Here is a 22,192-nt window from a genome sequence, read left to right as displayed (position 1 = left end):
GCCTGACAGTAGGGAAAGTTAGAGTTAATGATTAGAACTAGCCCAGAGTTGGAGGGGTTGAGGTGAAGGAACACAAACAGTTTCATGCCAGGATGTGAGTTAGGGCCCAGCCTGCATCTGAAGTGACTTAAGGTCCGGACAGTAAGCAGTGCCGCATGATGTTGGTGTCCCAAAAGTAAGGAGAGACCGAGAAAGTGGTTAGAGTGAACCGGAGTAAAGAGAAAAGAAAAACTGACAGGAGGATAGGGTTGTCGAGAGAGACATGTGCTGGGAGAGGACGTCTAACAGTATGGCCCAGAGGTAATAACTCCGAGAGGTAGCGGGCCAAGATGGGACAGAGTATGTGAGTAGAGGAGAGAGTGTTCCGGGCGGGAGTTCCAAGGCTTCAGTGACAGAAGTACCGGCCATACTGGCATCATAGTTCCCTTGAGGGTGAAGAAGAGGTAGAACCATGGGTTGAGAATAGGACTCTAGCTAGCTAGACTATAGTATTGAGCTAGGCTGTGGTAAAGGAAAGTGAAACAGTGGAGATAGAGAACAAATGAGTAACAGGAAAAGAATTGGAACTGTGTGTGGAAAACTCCCATATTGTGAAGGAAATGTTCATAAAGTTGTCTACCTGCTATCTACAGTACATCTTTCCCACAAAGTTACCGTTAAGTAAAAAGTTTATTTTTGACTGGTGGTCTCCCTCATTGAACTGTTTATCATCTGGTTCTGTCCAATCAAAGCCATCGGTAACATGCGGTCTGCAAGGGTGTAGCGCCCCCATAGCACAAGTCCACACACTCAGCCAGGACCCCCAACTTCATGTAACGTGCTGGGAGAGAGAGGAGTACCTGGTGAACGGCTACTGCCCCGTGCAATGTTACAAGAGAACGGAGAGGATATTTAAACGGAGGTAAATTACAGAGTTGCTTGTTTTTACAAGCACTTTCCAATTTTAACCATTTAAGAACAAGAGACAAGCCCTTTAAGGTGTGCATGTTTCGTATATTGTTACAGTAATTACAAGATCATAATATTAGTGAATCCAGCCACAAGCAAAGGTCATAGTTCATACAATTACTTGCCAGTAAGTTCTTGAAAATGAATTCCACTTAATTATGGCCATCGCTAGGATTTTCCTGAGATAATACACCCACCAGAGCTAATGTTTACCATTCCTCATTAACAATGTTTCACAAGGATCTCTCAAGTCTGATTTATGGTAACAAGATTAAGCATGTAGCTTTATACAGTATGACATCGCTGCTGCTAAGATTAATTATTTTCACTAATTAGTTAAAAGGCATTTCACTTCAGAAAAAAACAAGTTATGGGTCTTCAGTAATCAAGAGGACTCCAGTCATGGATATGTGATGGTAATTAATACAGCATGATACTAATTTAAGGAGTTATACTCTGTTTTCTCACTGAATGAGCCCCCATGAGGTTTATGTTGTGGTTTCTTCACTGTTTAAGCCAATTTATGTCTTAATAGTCCAACCCAGGTAGTTTGGCAATGGCTCAATAGGCACCTCTGGGATAATGGATTCCAATCTCACTCCAACATCTACACACGCGGTCAATATTGTTGGTACCCCTCGTTTAATGAAAGAAAAACCCACAATGGTCACAGAAATAACTTGAATCTGACAAAAGTAATAATAAATTTAAAATCTATGAAAATGAACAAATGAAAGTCAGACATTGCTTTTCAACCCTGCTTCCACAGAATTTAAAAAAAAATTAAACTTATGAAATAGGCCTGGACAGAAATCATACTCTTAACTCTTAACTCAATATTTTGTTTTATAACCTTTTGAGGCAATCACTGCAATCGAACGTTTTCTGTAACTGTCAATGAGACACCTCTTAACAGGTATTTTGGCCCACTCCTCATGAGAAAACTGCTCCAGTTGTATCGTGTTTGAAGGTTGCTTTTTCCAGACGGCATGTTTCAGCTCTTTCCAAAGATGCTCAATAGGATTTCGGACAGGGCTCATAGAAGGCCACTTCAGAATAGTCCAATGTTTTCCTCTTAGCCATTCTTGGGTGTTTTCAGCTGTGTTTTTTGGGTCATTATCCTGTTGCAAGACCCATGACCTGAGATTGAGACCAAGCTTTCTGACACTGGGCAGCACATTTCTCTCTAGAATCCCTTGATAGTTTTGAGATTTCATTTGTACCCTGTACAGATTCAAGACACCCTGTGCCAGATGCAGCAAAGCAACCCCAGAACATAACAGAGCCTCCTCCATGTTTCACAGTAGTGACAGTGTTCTTTTCTTAATATGCTTCATTTTTCTGTCTGTGAACATAGAGCTGATGTGCTTTGCCAAAAACTTCCATTTTAGTCTCATCTGTCCATAGGACATTCTCCCAGAAGCTTTGTGGCTTGTCAACATGTAGTTTGTCAAATTCCAATCTGGCTTTTTTATGATTTTTTTTCCACAATGGTGTTCTCCTTGGTCCACTTTGGATCAAACAACGACAGATGGTGCGATCTGACACTGATGTTCCTTGAGATTGAAATTCACCTTTCATCTCTTTAGAAGTTATCCTTGGGCTCTTTTGTTACTATTCGTATTATCCGTCTCTTTGATTTGTCATCAATTTTCCTCCTGCGGCCACATCCAGGGAGGTTCGCTACAGTCCCATGGATCTTAAATTTCTGAATAATATGTGCAACTGTAGTCACAGGAACATCAAGCTGCTTGGTAATGGTCTTATAACCTTTACCTTTAACATGCTTGTCTATAATTTTCTTTCTAATCTCCTGAGACAACTCTTTCCTTTGCTTCCTCTGGTCCATGTTGAGTGTGGTACATACTATGTCACCAAACAGCACAGTGAGTATCTGTAGCCCTATATACAGACCCACTGACTGATTACAAGATTGTAGACACCTGTGATGCTAATTAGTGGACACAACTTGATTAAACATGTCCCTTTTGTTACATTATTTTCAGGGTCCAGGCCTATTTCATGAGTTTAATTTTTTTTTAAATTCCGTGGAATTGGGTTGAAAAGCAATGTCTGACTTTCATTTGTTCATTTTCATTGATTTTTAACTTATTATTACTTTTGTCAGATTCAAGTTATTTCTGTGACCTTTGTGGGTTTTTCTTTCATTAAACGAGGGGTACCAACAATATTGATCACGTGTGTACATTAAATTGTCATTCTTCCGATTTGTTTATATGAGTGTCTTTGTAGTATTCTGTCCCCCCTTTAAAAGGCGTTGTCAACCCTTATTAAATGGGTAAAATTGCAAAGTCCTTGTAAAAACTAATAACTTCGCAATTTGTCTCTTGTTAAAAATCCTCTCAGTTCTCAATAACAGGGGGATTTTTAATTCAATAGTGTACAACTCATTGTCAAGATTGCCAGAAACCTCAGAGTTAGCCAGTTTATTAGGCAATGAGGCTGTTTGAATCTGTCTGGCTGCAGTGACTCTGTGCTCCTCTGATGATTTTACCATGAAGGCCTGCTGCATAAAACCATCAAGCGCTACAAAGAAACTGGCTCACATGAGGACCGCCCCAGGAAAGGAAGACCAAGAGTCACTTCTGCTTCTGAGGATAAGTTTATCCAAGTCACCAGCCTCAGAAATTGCAGGTTAACAGCAGCTCAGATTAGAGACCAGGTCAATGCCACACAGAGTTCTAGCAGCAGACACATCTCTTCAACAACTGTTAAGAGGAAACTTTGTGCAGCAGGCCTTCATGGTAAAATAGCTGCTAGGAAACCACTGCTAAGGACAAGCAACAAGCAGAAGAGACTTGTTTGGGCTAAAGAACACAAGGAATGGACATTAGACTAGTGGAAATCTGTGCTTTGGTCTGATGAGTCCAAATTTGAGATCTTTGGTTCCAACCACCGTGTCTTTGTGCGATGCAGAAAAGGTGAACGGATGGACTCTACATGCCTGGTTCCCACCGTGAAGCATGGAGGAGGAGGTGTGATGGTGTGGGGGTGCTTTGCTGGTGACACTGTTGTGGATTTATTCAAAATTGAAGGCATACTGAACCAGCATGGCTACCATAGCATCTTGCAGTGGCATGCTATTCCATCCGATTTGCGTTTAGTTGGACCATCATTTATTTTTCAACAGGACAATGACCCCAAACACACCTCCAGGCTGTGTAAGGGCTATTTGATGAAGAAGGAGAGTGATGGGGTGCTACGCCAGATGACCTGGCCTCCACAGTCACCAGACCTGAACCCAATCGAGATGGTTTGGGGTGAGCTGGACTGCAGAGTGCAGGCAAAAGGGCCAACAAGTGCTAAGCATCTCTGGGAACTCCTTCAAGATTGTTGGAAGACCATTTTCGGTGACTACTACCTCTTGAAGCTCATCAAGAGAATGCCAAGAGTGTGCAAAGCAGTCATCAAAGCAAAAGGTGGCTACTTTGAAGAACTTACAGTGGTGGCCAAAAGTATTGGCACCCCTGCAATTCTGTCAGATAATACTCAGTTTCTTCCTGAAAATGATTGCAATCACAAATTCTTTGGTATTATTATCTTCATTTAATTTGTCTTCAATGAAAAAGCACAAAAAGAATTGTCTTAAAGCCAAATTGGATACAATTCTACACCAAACCTAAAAAAGGGGGTGGACAAAAGTATTGGCACCGTTTGAAAAATCATGTGATGCTTCTCTAATTCGTGTAATTAACAGCAACTGTAACTTACCTGTGGCACCTAACAGGTGTTGGCAATAACTAAATCACACTTGCAGCCAGTTAACATGGATTAAAGTTGACTCAACCTCTGTTCTGTGTCCTTGTGTGTACCACATTGAGCATGGAGAAAAGAAAGAAGATCAAAGAACTGTCTGAGGACTTGAGAAACCAAATTGTGAGGAAGCATGAGCAATCTCAAGGCTACAAGTCCATCTCCAAAGACCTGAATGTTCCTGTGTCTTCCGTGCGCAGTGTCATCAAGAAGTTTAAAGCCCATGGCACTGTGCCTAACCTCCCTAGATGTGGACGGAAAAGAAAAGTTGACGAGAGATTTCAACGCAAGATTGTGCGGATGGTGGATAAAGAACCTCGACTAACATCCAAACAAGTTCAAGCTGCCCTGCAGAGACATAAAAAAGCCAGGCTGGAGTTTGCCAAAACTTACCTGAGAAAGCCTAAAACGTTTTGGAAGAATGTTCTCTGGTCAGATGAGACAAAAGTAGAGCTTTTTGGCAAAAAGCATCAACATAGAGTGTACAGGAAAAAAAAAGAGGCATTCAAAGAAAAGAACACGGTCTCTACAGTCAAACATGGCGGAGGTTCCCTGATGTTTTGGGGTTGCTTGGCTGCCTCTGGCACTGGACTGCTTGACCGTGTGCATGGCATTATGAAGTCTGAAGACTACCAACAAATTTAGCAGCATAATGTAGGGCCCAGTGTGAGAAAGCTGGGTCTCCCTCAGAGGTCATGGGTCTTCCAGCAGGACAATGACCCAAAACACACTTCCAAAAGCACTATAAAATGGTTTGAGAGAAAGCACTGGAGACTTCTAAGGTGGCCAGCAATGAGTCCAGACCTGAATCCCATAGAACACCTGTGGAGAGATCTCAAAATGGCAGTTTGGAGAAAGCACCCTTCAAATATCAGGGACCTGGAGCAGTTTGCCAAAGAAGAATGGTCTACAATTCCAGCAGAGCATTGTAAGAAACTCATTGATGGTTACCGGAAGCGGTTGTTCGCAGTTATTTTGGCTAAAGGTTGTGCAACCAAGTATTAGGCTGAGGGTGCCAATACTTTTGTCTGGCCCATTTTTGGAGTTTTGTGCGTAATGATCAATGATTTGATTTTTGCTTCATTCTCTTTTGTGTTTTTCCTTGCAAGCAAATTAAATGAAGATAATAATACCAAAGAATTTGTGATTGCAATCATTTTCAGGAAGAAACTGAGTATTATCTGACAGAATTGCAGGGGTGCCAATACTTTTGGCCACCACTGTAGAATATAAGACATATTTTCAGTTGTTTCACAATTTTTTGTTAAGTATATAATTCCACGTGTTAATTCATAGTTTTGATGCTTTCAGTGTGAATGTACAATTTTCATAGTCATGAAAATACAGAAAAATCTTTAAATGAGAAGGTGTGTCCAAACTTTTGGTCTGTACTGTATATATATATATATATATATATATATATATATATATATATATATATGTGTGTGTGTGCAAGCTTTCAGAGCACAGAAACTCCTTCCTCAGGCAAAATTGCAAAAAAAAAAAAAAATGGTGTTACTTACTGGGCTGCTTGGTAAAGGTTTGATAAAATCACTGTTTTATCATCATGAAATTAACACTAGAGGATTAGTTGCCATGTAGTCTTCCACATTCATTAACTCTGTATAACATCAGCCACCATTGATTAGCAGTGTGCACAGAAAGTTGCCAAACAGTGGTGTGGGCGTTTATACAGATCTCAGCATTCAGAGACCTGGTAGATCTATAGCAGAGAAAACTATGATTTTATTGAAAATACAACACACAGCCCAGTAAGTGAAATATCAGGGTCTCTCCCCAACATCATGCTGCTCTCAGACAGGGTAACAAAAACCTTGAGACTGATTCCCTTTAAAAGGTTACTCTACTGTTATTAAATTTATTAAATTGGTATAGTTAATTAGACAGTATGTAAATAAGCATGTTTGCAATTAACTTGCTTTCTCTTTCTGCTGTTGTTCTCGAGCTATGAGAGCTTTTGTCTTACACAGTTTAGATCTTGTTGGTAAGGAGGTCGATCACAAGAGCCTGGCGGAGTATGCGCAGGAAGGGCTACATTCCATTCTGAGGAGTTAACTCCTGAAATCCTAGTCATCTCTCCTAAGCTCATTCATTTCTATACAGCAAATACCTGCTCACATTCCCCTCCCTGTCAGTTGCTGACCTGAAGCTGTTGTTATCAGTCATGCAAAATCACAGGCCCCTGGCTCCCACCTGTCACTGCTTTAAGGGCAGTTCTTTCGATCACTACTCAATTTTCCAGATCTATATTTGTTCACCTGTTATCTCTATATACAAATATGATACAGTATAGATTTCAAAACAAGTGTACTGACAGACCTAAGTGTCACTGTAGCAGAAGGATACTGACCAGAACTGTCACTCAATGAGATGAGACAATCCCCCACCCCCAGCAACAAGTAAATGAAGAAACTGGAGGGTAGTGTGCTTGAAAAAAACATTTTAGGAGTATTAAGCTAACTTAACATTGCACAAGCCAATAACAGATATCAAGATTGGTGTCAAATAATTTTTTTTTACAGTGATGTGTTATCTGAGGAAAGAAAATCTTTCTTTAAGCTGTACAGAGATAGATATATAGATAGATAGATACATAGTATTCTACCAGCATTTCTATTGAGCATATCTGTCATGGGGTTACCGCTTTGGAGTGGAGCCAGAAGACCGCAGTGTCTGAGGGCTCCTACTCCGGCTCCGAGAAGAAGCACTTCTGCCAGAAGAAATAAAACATGTCTTAAAATGAAGGCGAACAGGGGTTAAACGGCCAGCTTGGAAATCCCTGTGCTTACAGCTGAGCTCGGTTAGCCACTCCTTTTCACTTTATAATCTGGAATCTGACATTAATCCTTGTCAGAGCTAGCTTTTGCTGCATGGCCTAAGGAGAGAAAGGAGTTCTTATGAGAAGGAGAGTTGGAGGAATTATTTGCGATTGTTGTCTTGTTTGTACGCCTGGTAATTCGTTATCCTTCTCCATTTTGGTTTATTCCCCTACCTTCACACCCCGATGCTTTCCTCTGTTATATGTGGATGAATATTTTGTGTGCCTGGAGTTTTCTGTTAACCCCTGTCTGTGTAGCCCTGTTTGTCGGGTTGGTGTAATACGGTGCACAGTAGCGTCCCTCTTCTCTGGGTGGGGGGAGAGAACAGATGGAGGGCTAACTCAGGAGTTAGGGCGAGGGCAGAGGCCCCGGCATCCACACCTTCAGAGGTATCTCGGGGAATAGGGTGAGCTAGGGTGCCCCTTAGTGTTAGGAGGCCCCTGAATCCTGGTCACCCGACAGCTGTGTCGTGACAATACCAGTGTAATTGAGAAAACCTTCTAAAAGTTTAAGATTCAGCCTGTATGCCTTTCTATACTACTAATCACATTGCCTCTTCATCCAAAAGATTATGTCCGGCCCATTTTTGGGGCTTTGTGTGAAATTATGTACATTTTGCTTTTTTCAGTTTTTTGTGTTGTTCCAATACACACAAAGGGAATAAACATGTGTATAGCAAAACATGTGTAATTGCATTAATTTTCTGGGAGAACTACATCATTTTCTGGAACAATTTCAAGAGTGCCAACACTTTTGGCCATGACTGTTTATCATTTACATGCTGCCACAGCCACCCAGAAAGAGCATAAAGGAAGAATATTAGAAAAAAAACAAACATTTTTTATATTAATATGGCAAGATATATTCAATATTAAAAAAGTAAACTGGCCATATTAAATTTTTAATATTAGATTTAAAAAAAAGCTCAATATATCACCCAATGTAAGTGAAACATAGGACAGCTACACGTTTATTCTCCTGCTAGTCAAATAGGAAATATTGTTTGGTTAATAGACTACAGTAGTGTTCAAAATAATAGCAGTCCAATATGACTAACCAGATTAATCACTGTTTTTGGTATAAATTATTACCACATGTCAATTAATTTATCAATTGGTGCAGTAGATTCTAAGAAAAACAACAGACTCAGCATTCATGATCTGCAGGTTTATGAGTATGTGTATTTGAATAATTAATTGAAAGGGGGTGTGTTCAAAATAATAGCAGTGTGGAGTTCAATTAGCGAGGTCAATCATTCTGTGAAGAAACAGGTGTGAATCAGGTGGCCATTATTTAAGGGTGAAGCCAGCACATGTTCTACATGCATTTCTCCTTGAAAGCCTGAGAAATATGGGTTAATCGAGACATTCTTCAGAAGAACAGCATACTTTGATTAAAAAGTTGATTGGAGAGGGTAAAACCTATAAAGAAGTGCAGACAATGATAGGCTGTTCAGCTAAAATGATCTCTAATGCTTTAAAATTGAAAGCAAAACCAGAGAGACATGGAAGAAAAAGAAAGACTACTATAGGAAAGGATCGAATAATAGCCAGAATGGCAAAGGCTCATGATCATCTCCAGAATGATCAAAGACAAAATTTAAGAAAAAGTTAGCTCACCAGTTAGAATTAGTTGGTAGCACGGAACTCCGTTTTGATCAGACTAAGACAGCAGTGTTGAAATGCGTCACTTTTTCTCCTTGAAATTATGCCTAGTGCCATGCTATTTTTTAACATTTGTCGAATAAACTAACTTTTTTACACGAAAAACTGCCCAAAAATTTTTTTTTTATGGAGCTGGAAGGCAACTTTTTCTTCTCTTGATCAAAGACAGTCTCAAGTTACCTGTGAGTACTGTGACAGTTCGCAGATGCCTGTGTGAAGCTAATCTCTTAGCAAGAAGTCCCTGCAAAGTTCCACTGTTTAAAAAAAAGACATGTACTGAAGCAGATACAATTTGACAAAGAACACATCAACTGGCCTAAAGAGAAACGGAGAAACATTTTGTGGACTGATGAAAGTAAAATTGTTTTTTTTTTAGGTCCAAGGGTCGCAGATAGTGTTGAGCATTCCGATACTGTAATATCGGGTATCGGCCGATATTCGCGGTATCGGAATTCCGATACTTAATTCCGATACTTTTACAATATCGAATACCGGAATCGGAAGTTCCCATAATGCCTGCGCTCTGCAGTGTCTGTGAAGGATGACAAGTTGGATGGCAGCGCGATCCAGCCTGTCATCAGAATGCCATCCCAGCGGGGGAGAATTCTCCTGATTGTTTAAAAGCCGGCGCGTGGTAAAAAGCCGCCGGCTTTTAAACAATCACACAGCCCCATACTGCTTCCCCGCAGCCTCCCACCCCGATCCTCCACTCCCCTCGCCACCTCCAATCCCAATCGTAAATTAGGACCGGGCGGGGAGCGCAGCACCAAGGAGCGAAGGACCCGGGCGGGGAAGCCGGCAGTGAAAAGACTTCACCGCCGGCTTTCCCGTTCTGTGCTGCGGTCTCCCGTCGGTTATTTCAAATGAACAGCTGAGGTATCAGCTGATGCCGATCAGCTGTTCATTTGAAGTAGCCGCGGTGCCCTCAGAGGGTTCATGTGAGTTCATGCTTGACTGCATGAACTCACATGAACTTTCCCACGGCCGCACAGGTCAGCCTCACCTCCCAGACCATCAGACCCGTCATGATTAGTGTGTGTGCGGGTGTGTGTGCGGGGTGTGTGTGCGGGGTGTGTGTGCGGGGTGTGTGTGCGGGGTGTGTGTGCGATGTTTGTGTGCGGGGTATGTGTGCGGGGTGTGTGTGCGATGTTTGTGCGGGTGTGTGTGCGGGGTGTGTGTGCGGGGTGTGTGTGCGGGGTGTGTGTGCGATGTTTGTGCGGGTGTGTGTGCGGGGTGTGTGTGCGGGGTGTGTGTGCGGGGTGTGTGTGCGATGTATGTGTGCGGGGTGTGTGTGCGGGGTGTGTGTGCGATGTTTGTGCGGGTGTGTGTGCGGGGTGTGTGTGCGGGGTGTGTGTGCGGGGTGTGTGTACGGGGTGTGTGTGCGGGGTGTGTGTGCGATGTTTGTGCGGGTGTGTGTGCGGGGTGTGTGTGCGGGGTGTGTGTGCGATGTTTGTGTGCGGGGTGTGTGTGCGATGTTTGTGCGGGTGTGTGTGCGGGGTGTGTGTGCGGGGTGTGTGTGCGGGGTGTGTGTGCGGGGTGTGTGTGCGTGCGGGGTGTGCGTGCGGGGTGTGTGTGCGATGTTTGTGCGGGGTGTGTGTGCGGGGTATGTGTGCGGGGTGTGTGTGCGGGGTGTGTGTGCGTGCGGGGTGTGCGTGCGGGGTGTGTGTGCGATGTTTGTGCGGGGTGTGTGTGCAGGGTGTGTGTGCGGGGTGTGTGTGCGGGGTGTGTGTGCGATGTTTGTGTGCGGGGTGTGTGTGCGGGGTGTGTGTGCGATGTTTGTGCGGGTGTGTGTGCGGGGTGTGTGTGCGGGGTGTGTGCGGGGTGTGTGTGCGATGTTTGTGCGGGTGTGTGTGCGGGGTGTGTGTGCGGGGTGTGTGTGCGGGGTGTGTGTGCGATGTTTGTGTGCGGGGTGTGTGTGCGATGTTTGTGAGGGTGTGTGTGCGGGGTGTGTGTGCGGGGTGTGTGTGCGGGGTGTGTGTGCGGTTGTGTGTGCGGTTGTGTGTGCGGGGTGTGTGTGCGGGGTGTGTGTGCGGGGTGTGTGTGCGTGCGGGGTGTGCGTACGGGGTGTGTGTGCGATGTTTGTGCGGGGTGTGTGTGCGGGGTATGTGTGCGGGGTGTGTGTGCGGGGTGTGTGTGCGGGGTGTGTGTGCGTGCGGGGTGTGCGTGCGGGGTGTGTGTGCGATGTTTGTGCGGGGTGTGTGTGCAGGGTGTGTGTGCGGGGTGTGTGTGCGGGGTGTGTGTGCGATGTTTGTGTGCGGGGTGTGTGTGCGGGGTGTGTGTGCGATGTTTGTGCGGGTGTGTGTGCGGGGTGTGTGTGCGGGGTGTGTGTGCGGGGTGTGTGTGCGATGTTTGTGCGGGTGTGTGTGCGGGGTGTGTGTGCGGGGTGTGTGTGCGGGGTGTGTGTGCGATGTTTGTGTGCGGGGTGTGTGTGCGATGTTTGTGAGGGTGTGTGTGCGGGGTGTGTGTGCGGGGTGTGTGTGCGGGGTGTGTGTGCGGGGTGTGTGTGCGGTTGTGTTTGCGGTTGTGTGTGCGGGGTGTGTGTGCGGGGTGTGTGTGCGATGTTTGTGCGGGGTGTGTGTGCGATGTTTGTGCGGGTGTGTGTGCGGGGTGTGTGTGCGGGGTGTGTGTGCGGGGTGTGTGTGCGGGGTGTGTGTGCGGTTGTGTGTGCGGGGTGTGTGTGCGGGGTGTGTGTGCGATGTTTGTGCGGGGTGTGTGTGCGGGGTGTGTGTGCGGTTGTGTGTGCGGGGTGTGTGTGCGATGTTTGTGCGGGGTGTGTGTGTGGGGTGTGTGTGCGGGGTGTGTGTGCGGGGTGTGTGTGCGGGGTGTGTGTGCGATGTTTGTGCGGGGTGTGTGTGCGGGGTGTGTGTGCGATGTTTGTGCGGGTGTGTGCGGTGTCTGTGCGTGCAGGCAGACATAGGCCGATGTGACACTACTACTCCCATCGGCCTATGTCTGTCCCCCGTCCACTCGTGCCAGCAGGATCAGCTCGATGGGAGCAGTAGTTCCCATCAGCCTGATCCTGCTATTTAAATTGCCCTACTGTGTCCCCAATAAATGTTAGATACATGTCATTGGTGGCCAGTGGTTACCTAAAATAAATTAGTTCATACATTACCTGTCCCCGCCGATCGCCACCTAAAATAAAGTAAAAAATAAAAAACTACACCTATACTCACCTAGACACCTAATTCCCCGAAGCCATCGATCTCCTGTAATAAAATATAAAATAATAAACCACAACCTTATCCTTACCCCTCCGTAGTAGTCCACGAGTGTCCCACGAAGATCTCCAGTTCAGAGCAGCCACATAGAATGTGACCGCTCTGAACCGCTGCCGCCGCTAGAATGATGGGGCCGTAAGGGTTCACCGGAGTTCAGGCAGCGCTGCTCCGGTTAGCTGCTTTACGGCCCTGCTGTATCGTGAGAAATTCCCACGGTACAGCAGTGCGGTAAAGGAGGTCTCCGGAGCTGAGCTGCCTGAATGCACTCCGGTGACCTCAGTCAGTGGCTCCCGCTGCCGGGAGCGGACGTGTTCCCGGCAGCGTGAGCTTACAGCAGCCATGCACAGCTGTCACCATCTCCAGATGTGACAGCTGTGCATGGGAGATCAGCGCAGGAACGTGGACAGGTAACTATTATTTTTAGTAAACTAAGAATTAAATAAAATGGTGTGTTTTATTTCAAATAAATTATTTTTTTCTGGGTGTAGTGTGTTTTTTCTTTTTAACACTTTGTAGGTTAGTAATGGGGGTGTCTTATAGACGCCCATCATTACTAACCTGGGCTTCATGGCAGCTGGCGCTGACATGAACCCCACCACTATTACCCCCTGCCACCGCACCAGGGCAGCGTGGAAGAGCGAGGCTAAGTGCCAGAATTGGCGCATCCTATGGATGCGCCATTTCTGGGGCGGCTGACGGCTGGTGTTTCTAGCCTGGGAGGGGGCCATTATTCATGGCACCCTTCCTGGGCTATTAATATCAGACCCCAGCTGTCTGCCTAGCCTTTGCTAGCTATTAAAATAGGGGGGACCCCACGTCATTTTTTTTGGGGGGGTCCCCCATTTTAATAGCTAGTAAAGGCTAGGTATTCAGCTGGGGGCTGATATTAGTAGCCTGGGAAGCTCCGTGGGTTTTACCCCCTTCCCAGGCTTCAAACATCTGCCCCAGCCGTCTGCTTAACCTCCGCTAGAGACTAAAATTATGGGGGATCCCACGCCATTTTTTTTTTAAATAAATCCTTTATTTTAACACTAAATGACATTTGAGGAGTTAATAAAGATGCAGTCCCTAAATTATTATTTATTTTTTAATTAATTTTTCCCAAAACTTTTGACGTGGGCTTCGCCATATTTTTGTATGCCAGCCAGGTACAGCATCCAGCTTCTATGAACGCGCCATTTTCCGGGGCGGCTGCGGACTGCAATTTTCAGCGGGGGGGGGGGGGCAGAAAGCTTGGGCCTCCCTGCGCTGCGGATTCCATCCCCCAGCTGCCTTGTTGTACCTGGCTGGACACAAAAATAGGGAGAAGCTCCACGTTTTTTTTTTTTTTAAATTATTTCATGAAATTCATGGAATAAATAAGAAAAAAAGGGCTTCCCTATATTGTTGTGTCCAACCAGGTACAAATAGGCAGCTGGTGGTTGGGGGCAGCCCGTTCCTGCCTGCTGTACCTGGCTGGACACAAATATAGTGCAAAGCCCCACGTCAATTTTTTTTTAATTATTTCAGGAAATTCATGAAATAATTAAAAAAAAATTATGTGGGGCTTCGCCCTATATTTGTGTCCAGTCAGGTACAGCAGGCAGGAACGGGCTGCCCCCAACCACCAGCTGCCTATTTGTACCTAGCCGGAAACAACAATATAGGGAAGCCCTTTTTTTCTTAATTATTCCATGAATTTCATGAAATAATTAAAAAAAAAAATACGTGGGGCTTCGCCCTATTTTTGTGTCCAGCCAGGTACAACAAGGCAGCTGGGGGCTGGAATCCGCAGCGCAGGGAGGCCCAAGCTTTCTGGGCCCCCCCCCCGCTGAAAATTGCAGTCCGCAGCCGCCCCGGAACCCAACTCATCCAGGGCCCTGGTGCGGTGGCTCACTGGGTAATAAAGGGGTTAAGGCCAGCTTGGTATTATCAGCTGGCCCTAAGCCCGAAATTCATGGGGTCACGCCAATATTAGACATGACCACCATGAATTTCTAGTAAAGTATTTAAAAAAAACACAAACACCCAGAAAAAAGTCCTTTAATTGAAATAAAGACACAATTCTTTATTGTTCTAAATTAAACCATACTTACAGTCACGCCCATTCCAGCTGAAGCCAACGATCTCCTGCAATAAAAGAAAAATAATAAAGCAACCTCATCCTTACCTTTCCATGGTTCCCACGACAGCTTCAGCTCTGCTACATCGAGATGACAGGCTGGACCGCAGCAGAACGCTGCCATCCAGCCTGTCATCCCGCAGACACTGAGAAGCGCAGGCATACTTCCACTCCTCAGTGTCTGGCTGTGACGGCATCCAGATGAGCCGAGGTCATGTCCAATGAACTCAGCTCACCTCATGCACGTCACTGACAGCGTGGGAAAATTCTCCTGCACTCAGCGCTTCAGCGTGAGACTTCTCCCACGCTGTCAGTGACATACATGAGGTGAGGTCATGTCCAATGAACTCAGCTCACCTCATGCACGTCACTGACAGCGTGGGAAAATTCTCCTGCACTCAGCGCTTCAGCGTGAGAATTTTCCCACGCTGTCAGTGACGTGCATGAGGTGAGCTGAGTTCATTGGACATGACCTCGGCTCATCTGGATGCCGTCACAGCCAGACACTGAGGAGTGGAAGCATGCCTGCGCTTCTCAGTGTCTGCGGGATGATAGGCTGGATGGCAGCGTTCTGCTGCGGTCCAGCCTGTCATCTCGATGTAGCAGAGCTGGAGCCGTCGTGGGAGCCATGGAAAGGTAAGGATGATGTTGCTTTATTATTTTACTTTTATTGCAGGAGATCGTTGGCTTCAGCTGGAATGGGCGTGACTGTAAGTATGGTTTAATTTAGAACAATAAAGAATTGTGTGTTTATTTCAATTAAAGGACTTTATTCTGGGTGTTTGTGTTTTTTTTAAATACTTTACTAGAAATTCATGGTGGTCATGTCTAATATTGGCGTGACCCCATGAATTTCGGGCTTAGGGCCAGCTGATAATGCCAAGCTGGCCTTAACCCCTTTATTACCCAGTGAGCCACCGCACCAGGGTCCTGGATGAGTTGGGTACAGCGCCAGAAGATGGCGCTTCTATGAACGCGCCATTTTCCGGGGCGGCTGCGGACTGCAATTTGCAGCGGGTGGGGCCCAGAAAGCTTGGGCCTCCCTGCGCTGCAGATTCCAGCCCCCAGCTGCCTAGTTGTACCTGGCTGGACACAAAAATAGGGCGAAGCTCCACGTATTTTTTTTTTAAATTCATGAAATTCATGGAATAATTAAGAAAAAAAGGGCTTCCCTATATTGTTGTGTCCGGCTAGGTACAAATAGGCAGCTGGTGGTTGGGGGCAGCCCGTTCCTGCCTGCTGTACCTGACTGGACACAAATATAGGGCGAAGCCCCACATCAATTTTTTTTAATTATTTCATGAATTTCCTGAAATGATTTAAAAAAAATTGAAGTGGGGCTTCGCACTATATTTGTGTCCAGCCAGGTACAGCAGGCAGGAACGGGCTGCCCCCAACCACCAGCTGCCTATTTGTACCTGGTTGGACACAACAATATAGGGAAGCCCTTTTTTTCTTAATTATTCCATGAATTTCATGAAATAATTAAAAAAAAAAATGCGTGGGGCTTCGCCCTATTTTTGTGCCCAGCCAGGTACAACTAGGCAGCTGGGGGCTGGAATCCGCAGCGCAGGGAGACCCAAGCTTTCTGGGCCACCCCCGCTGCAAATTGCAGTCCGCAGCCGCCCCAGAAAATGGCGCGTTCATAGAAGCGCCATCTTCTGGCGCTGTACCCAACTCATCCAGGGCCCTGGTGCGGTGGCTCACTGGGTAATAAAGGGGTTAAGGCCAGCTTGGCATTATCAGCTGGCCCTAAGCCCGAAATTCATGGGGTCACACCAATATTAGACATGACCACCATGAATTTCTAGTAAAGTATTTAAAAAAACACAACACCCAGAATAAAGTCCTTTAATTGAAATAAACACACAATTCTTTATTGTTCTAAATTAAACCATACTTACCGTCACGCCCATTCCAGCTGAAGCCAACGATCTCCTGCAATAAAAGTAAAATAATAAAGCAACATCATCCTTACCTTTCCATGGCTCCCACGACGGCTCCAGCTCTGCTACATCGAGATGACAGGCTGGACCGCAGCAGAACGCTGCCATTCAGCCTGTCATCCCGCAGACACTGAGAAGCGCAGGCATGCTTCCACTCCTCAGTGTCTGGCTGTGACGGCATAAAGATGAGCCGAGGTCATGTCCAATGAACTCAGCTCACCTCATGCACGTCACTGACAGCGTGGGAAAATTCTCCTGCACTCAGCACTTCAGCGTGAGAATTTTCCCACGCTGTCAGTGACGTGCATGAGGTGAGCTGAGTTCATTGGACATGACCTCACCTCATGTATGTCACTGACAGCGTGGGAGAATTCTCACGCTGAAGCGCTGAGTGCAGGAGAATTTTCCCACGCTGTCAGTGACGTGCATGAGGTGAGCTGAGTTCATTGGACATGAACTCGGCTCATCTGGATGACGTCACAGAGAGACACTGAGGAGCGCAAGCAAGCCTGCGCTTCTCAGTGTCTGCGGGATGACAGGCTGGATGGCAGCGTTCTGCTGCGGTCCAGCCTGTCATCTCGATGTAGCAGAGCTGGAGCTGTCCTGGGAACCATCGAAAGGTAAGGATGATGTTGCTTTATTATTTTTCTTTTATTGCAGGAGATCGTTGGCTTCAGCTGGAATGGGCGTGATGGTAAGTATGGTTTAATTTAGAACAATAAAGAATTGTGTGTTTATTTCAATTAAAGGACTTTATTCTGGGTGTTTGTGTTTTTCTTTAACTTTGACTATGGAGTTAGTAATGGGGGTGTCTTATAGACGCCTCTCCATTACTAACCTGGGCTTGATGTCATCTGGCATTATAAGCTGACATCAACCCCAGCCCTATTACCCCACTGCCACCGCTACAGGGCAGTGGGAAGAGCGAGGCTAAGTGCCAGAATTGGCGCATCCTATGGATGCGCCATTTCTGGGGCGGCTGACGGCTGGTGTTTCTAGCCTGGGAGGGGGCCAATATTCATGGCACCCTTCCTGGGCTATTAAAATCAGCCCCCAGCTGTCTGCCTAGCCTTTGCTAGCTATTAAATTAGGGGGGACCCCACGTTATTTTTTTTGGGGGGGTTCCCCCATTTTAATAGCTAGTAAAGGCTAGGTATTCAGCTGGGGGCTGATATTAGTTGCCTGGGAAGCTCCGTGGGTATTACCCCCTTCCCAGGCTTCAAACATCTGCCCCAGCTGTCTGCTTAACCTCCGCTAGAGCCTAAAATTAAGGGGAACCCCACGCCAATTTTTTTTTAAATAAATCCTTTATTTTAACACTAAATGACAAGTACAGTAATCAACACTGTCACTGTACTTCATATATATGTGACTGACATGTTTCTATCTATCTAATCTATGTGTTATTCTCTATTCTTTCTATTCTAAATTGTCGGGTACAGATGCTGAATTGCCGGCCGGCTTTCTTAAAGAGACGGTGCACGAAAACACTAATATTTTTTTAAATAAATCCTTTACACTAAATGACAAGTACAGTAAGCAACATAAATCCTTTACACTAAATGACAAGTACAGTAAGCAACACTGTCACAGTACTTCATATATATGTGACTGACATGTTTCTATCTATCTAATCTATGTGTGAAGCTCTATTCTGTCTGTTATAAATTGTCGGGTACCGCTGCTGAATTGCCGGCCGGCTTTTTTAAAGAGACGGTGTACGAAAACACTAATATTTTTTAAAATAAATCCTTTACACTAAATGACAAGTACAGCAAGCAACACTGTCCCTGTACTTCATATATATGTGACTGACATGGTTCTATCTACCTAATCTATGTGTGAAGCTCTATTCTTTCTGTTGTAAATTGTCGGGTACCGGTGAATGCCGCTGATGCATTGCCGGCTTTTCATGTCATTCTACATTATTCTTAGTTGTTTTACTTCATGTAGAATTAACCTACAAGGAAAGAAAGGGTTTATTTTCATTCCGATATTTGTGTCCCATTGACTTGCATTGGTTTCCGGTATCGGAATCGGCGATATCCGATACTTTTTGGGTATCGGCCCGATCCAATCCGATACGATATTTCCTGATATCGGAAGGTATCGCTCAACACTAGTCGCAGACAGTTCGTCAGATGACTCCCAAGCTCTGCATTCAAGCCACAGTACACTCTGAAGACAGTTCGTCAGATAACTCCCAAACTCTGCATTCAAGCCACAGTACACTCTGAAGACAGTGAAGCATGGTAGTGCAAGTATCATGATAAGGGCATGTTTCTCCTACTATGGTGCCGTACCTATTTACTGCATACCAGGGATCATGGACCGGTTTGCATATATAAAAATACTTGAAGAGGTCAGGTTGCCTTACGCTGAAGAGGATATGCCCTTGAAATGGGTGTTTCAACAAGTCAATGACCTCAAACACACCAGTAAACGAACAAAATCTTGGTTCCAGACCAACAAAATTGAGGTTATGGAGTGGCCAGCCCATTCCCTGGACCTTAATCCACTAGAACACTTGTGGGGTGACATCAAAAATGCCATATTTAAGGCTAAACCAACAAATGCCAAAAAATTGTGGGATGTAGTCAAAGTGTCACGGTTCCACAACTCACTGTGTCTGGGATGCAGTTACTGACAGCTCAGCCGTCCAATCATGTACAGGGGCGTGCTGGAGCTGTCAGTACTGTGATTGACAGTTCGACCATCCAATCTGGTACAGGGGCGTGCAATAGCTGTCAGTGTCATGATTGACAGCTCGGCTATCCAATCTGAGACTGGGAGGTACTGGATATCTTCAGGTGTTCATTATCCCAGTTGAATGCCTAGCTACTTAACTGAGCTGTTTCTCCCAGATCTCAGCCAGACGTACATTCAGCTAGTGTGTGGTTTGTTCTCTGTGCCTTGAGTTCTGTTTATTGATCTTCTGTTGCCTGACCTTGGACCTTGTTCTGACCATCCGTCTGTTTAACCTCTTCTGCTCTGATATGCTTTCCTCCTGGTATTCTCATCTACGGAACGTTACCTGACTACACCTTTGCCTCTTCCCTCTGTTTATGACGTACCCTCCTGGCTTTGACTTCGGAGTCCTTGACTATCCCGTCTCACGGCCTGGCCTTGAAAAGTGACTCAGCATCACACAAAGCATCCTGGGCTGGAATAACAGTTGTCAGGTGTCAGAAGTTGGTTGACTTTATGCAACATACAGTACAGACCAAAAGTTTGGACACACCTTCTCATTTAAAGATTTTTCTGTATTTTCGTGACTATGAAAATTGTACATTCACACTGAAGGCATCAAAACTATGAATTAACACATGTGGAATTATATACTTAACAAGAAAATGTGAAACAACTGAAAATATGTTTTATATTCTAGGTTCTTCAAAGTAGCCACCTTTTGCTTTGATGACTGCTTTACACACTCTTGGCATTCTCTTCATGAGCTTCAAGAGGTCGTCACCGGAAATGGTTTTCACTTCACAGGTGTGCCCTGTCACGTTTAATAAGTGGGATTTCTTGCCTTATAAATGGGGTTGGGACCATCAGTTGTGTTGTGCAGAAGTCTGGTGGATACAAAGCTGATAGTCCTACTGAATAGACTGTTAGAATTTGTATTATGGCAAGAAAAAAAGAACTAAGTAAAGAAAAACGAGTGGTCATCATTACTTTAAGAAATGAAGGTCAGTCAGTGCGAAAAATTGGGAAAACTTTGAAAGTGTCCCCAAGTGCAGTTGCAAAAACCATCAAGCGCTACAAAGAAACTGGCTCACTTGAGGCCCGCCCCAGGAAAGGAAGACCAAGAGTCACCTCTGCTTCTGAGGATAAGTTTATCCGAGTCACCAGCCTCAGAAATCGCAGGTTAACAGCAGCTCAGATTAGAGACCAGGTCAATGCCACACAGAGTTCTAGCAGCAGACACTTCTCTTCAATAACTGTTAAGAGGAGACTTTGTGCAGCAGGCCTTCAAGGTAAAATAGCTGCTAGGAAACCACTGCTAAGGACAGGCAACAATTAGAAGAGACTTGTTTGGGCTAAAGAACACAAGGAATGGACATTAGACTAGTGGAAATCTGTGCTTTGGTCTGATGAGTCCAAATTTGAGATCGTTGGTTCCAACCACTGTGTCTTTGTGCGACGCAGAAAAGGTGAACGGATGGACTCTACATGCCTGGTTCCCACCGTGAAGCATGGAGGAGGAGGTGTGATGGTGTGGGGGTGCTTTGTTGGTGACACTGTTGTGGATTTATTCAAAATTGAAGGCATACTGAACCAGCATGGCTAAGACAGCATCTTGCAGCGGCATGCTATTCCATCCGGTTTGCGTTTAGTTGGACCATCATTTATTTTTCAACAGGACAATGACCCCAAACACACCTCCAGGCTGTGTAAGGGCTATTTGACCAAGAAGGCGAGTGATGGGGTGCTACGCCATATGACCTGGCGTCCACAGTCATCAGACCTGAACCCAATCGAGATGGTTTGGGGTGAGCTGGACCGCAGAGTGAAGGCAAAAGGGCCAACAAGTGCTAAGCATCTCTGGGAACTCCTTCAAGATTGTTGGAAGACCATTTCCGGTGACTACCTCTTGAAGCTCATCAAGAGAATGCCAAGAGTGTGCGAAGCAGTCGTCAAAGCAAAAGGTGACTACTTGAAGAACCTAGAATATAAGACATATTTTCAGTTGTTTGACACTTTCTTGTTAATTATATAATTCCACATGTGTTAATTCATAGTTTTGATGCCTTCAGTGTGAATGTACAATTTTCAAAGTCATGAAAATACAGAAAAATCTTTAAATGAGAAGGTGTGTCCAAACTTTTGGTCTGTACTTTATATGTGAAGCATTTCTAAAAAAACTGTGGGTATACAACTAAATATTAGATTACTGATTTACAAGTATCTGTGATTTACATGAATCTGTACCTCACAGTACCTGTGAGTACTGTGACAGTTAGAAGACGCCTGTGTGAAGCTAATCTCTTAGCAAGAAGTCCCTGCAAAGTCCCACTGTTAAAAAAAATCATGAACTGAAGCGGATACAATTTGCCCAAGAACACATCAACTGGCCTAAAGAGAAATGGAGAAACATTTTGTGGACTGATAAAAGTAAAATTGTTTTTTTTTGGGTCCAAGGGCCGCAGACAGTTTAGGTTAGTGATTCATAGGAAAGCTAAATCCTAAAAAGAGTACATACTGTGAGTTTGTAAAGACAAATGCAGACACTGCTGTTTTTAAGAACAGCCGAATGTTCATTTTTTGTTATTTTCCGTAAAGTAGTTAAAATTATATACATTTCTCTTCATGTTTTGAATTAGAAAATAGTGTGCAACGTTCCCAATGCATGGAAATAAAAACTAGTATAAAGATTTTGTGCTTAACTCATGTTTTTGAACACACTGGTATTATTTTGAACACTACTGTTTATGAGCAAATACAGTAGACTTGTAGTTTTCAGTCCAGAATATTCTATAAAGGGAGCACTCCAACTCACCTCTTCCCACCATTCACTGGTAGACAAGCTGCTATCCATACAAAGCAGCCTTTTGATCACTGCTATGAAGAACAGGGAGAATTAGGGGGAGATCCCTCCTCATGAATACATAGGACTCATTATCAATGAGTCTGCTGTATTCTTTCAAAACTCCTATGAGCCAAATGGAGAAAATTCCATTTGTGATATTTATTT

This window comes from Phyllobates terribilis, unplaced genomic scaffold (genome assembly GCF_046119375.1).
Source record: "Phyllobates terribilis strain yellow unplaced genomic scaffold, ASM4611937v1 Scaffold_5__5_contigs__length_657084704, whole genome shotgun sequence".
Taxonomy (NCBI): Eukaryota; Metazoa; Chordata; class Amphibia; order Anura; family Dendrobatidae; genus Phyllobates; species Phyllobates terribilis.
Note: the sequence above shows the minus strand (reverse complement) of the source record.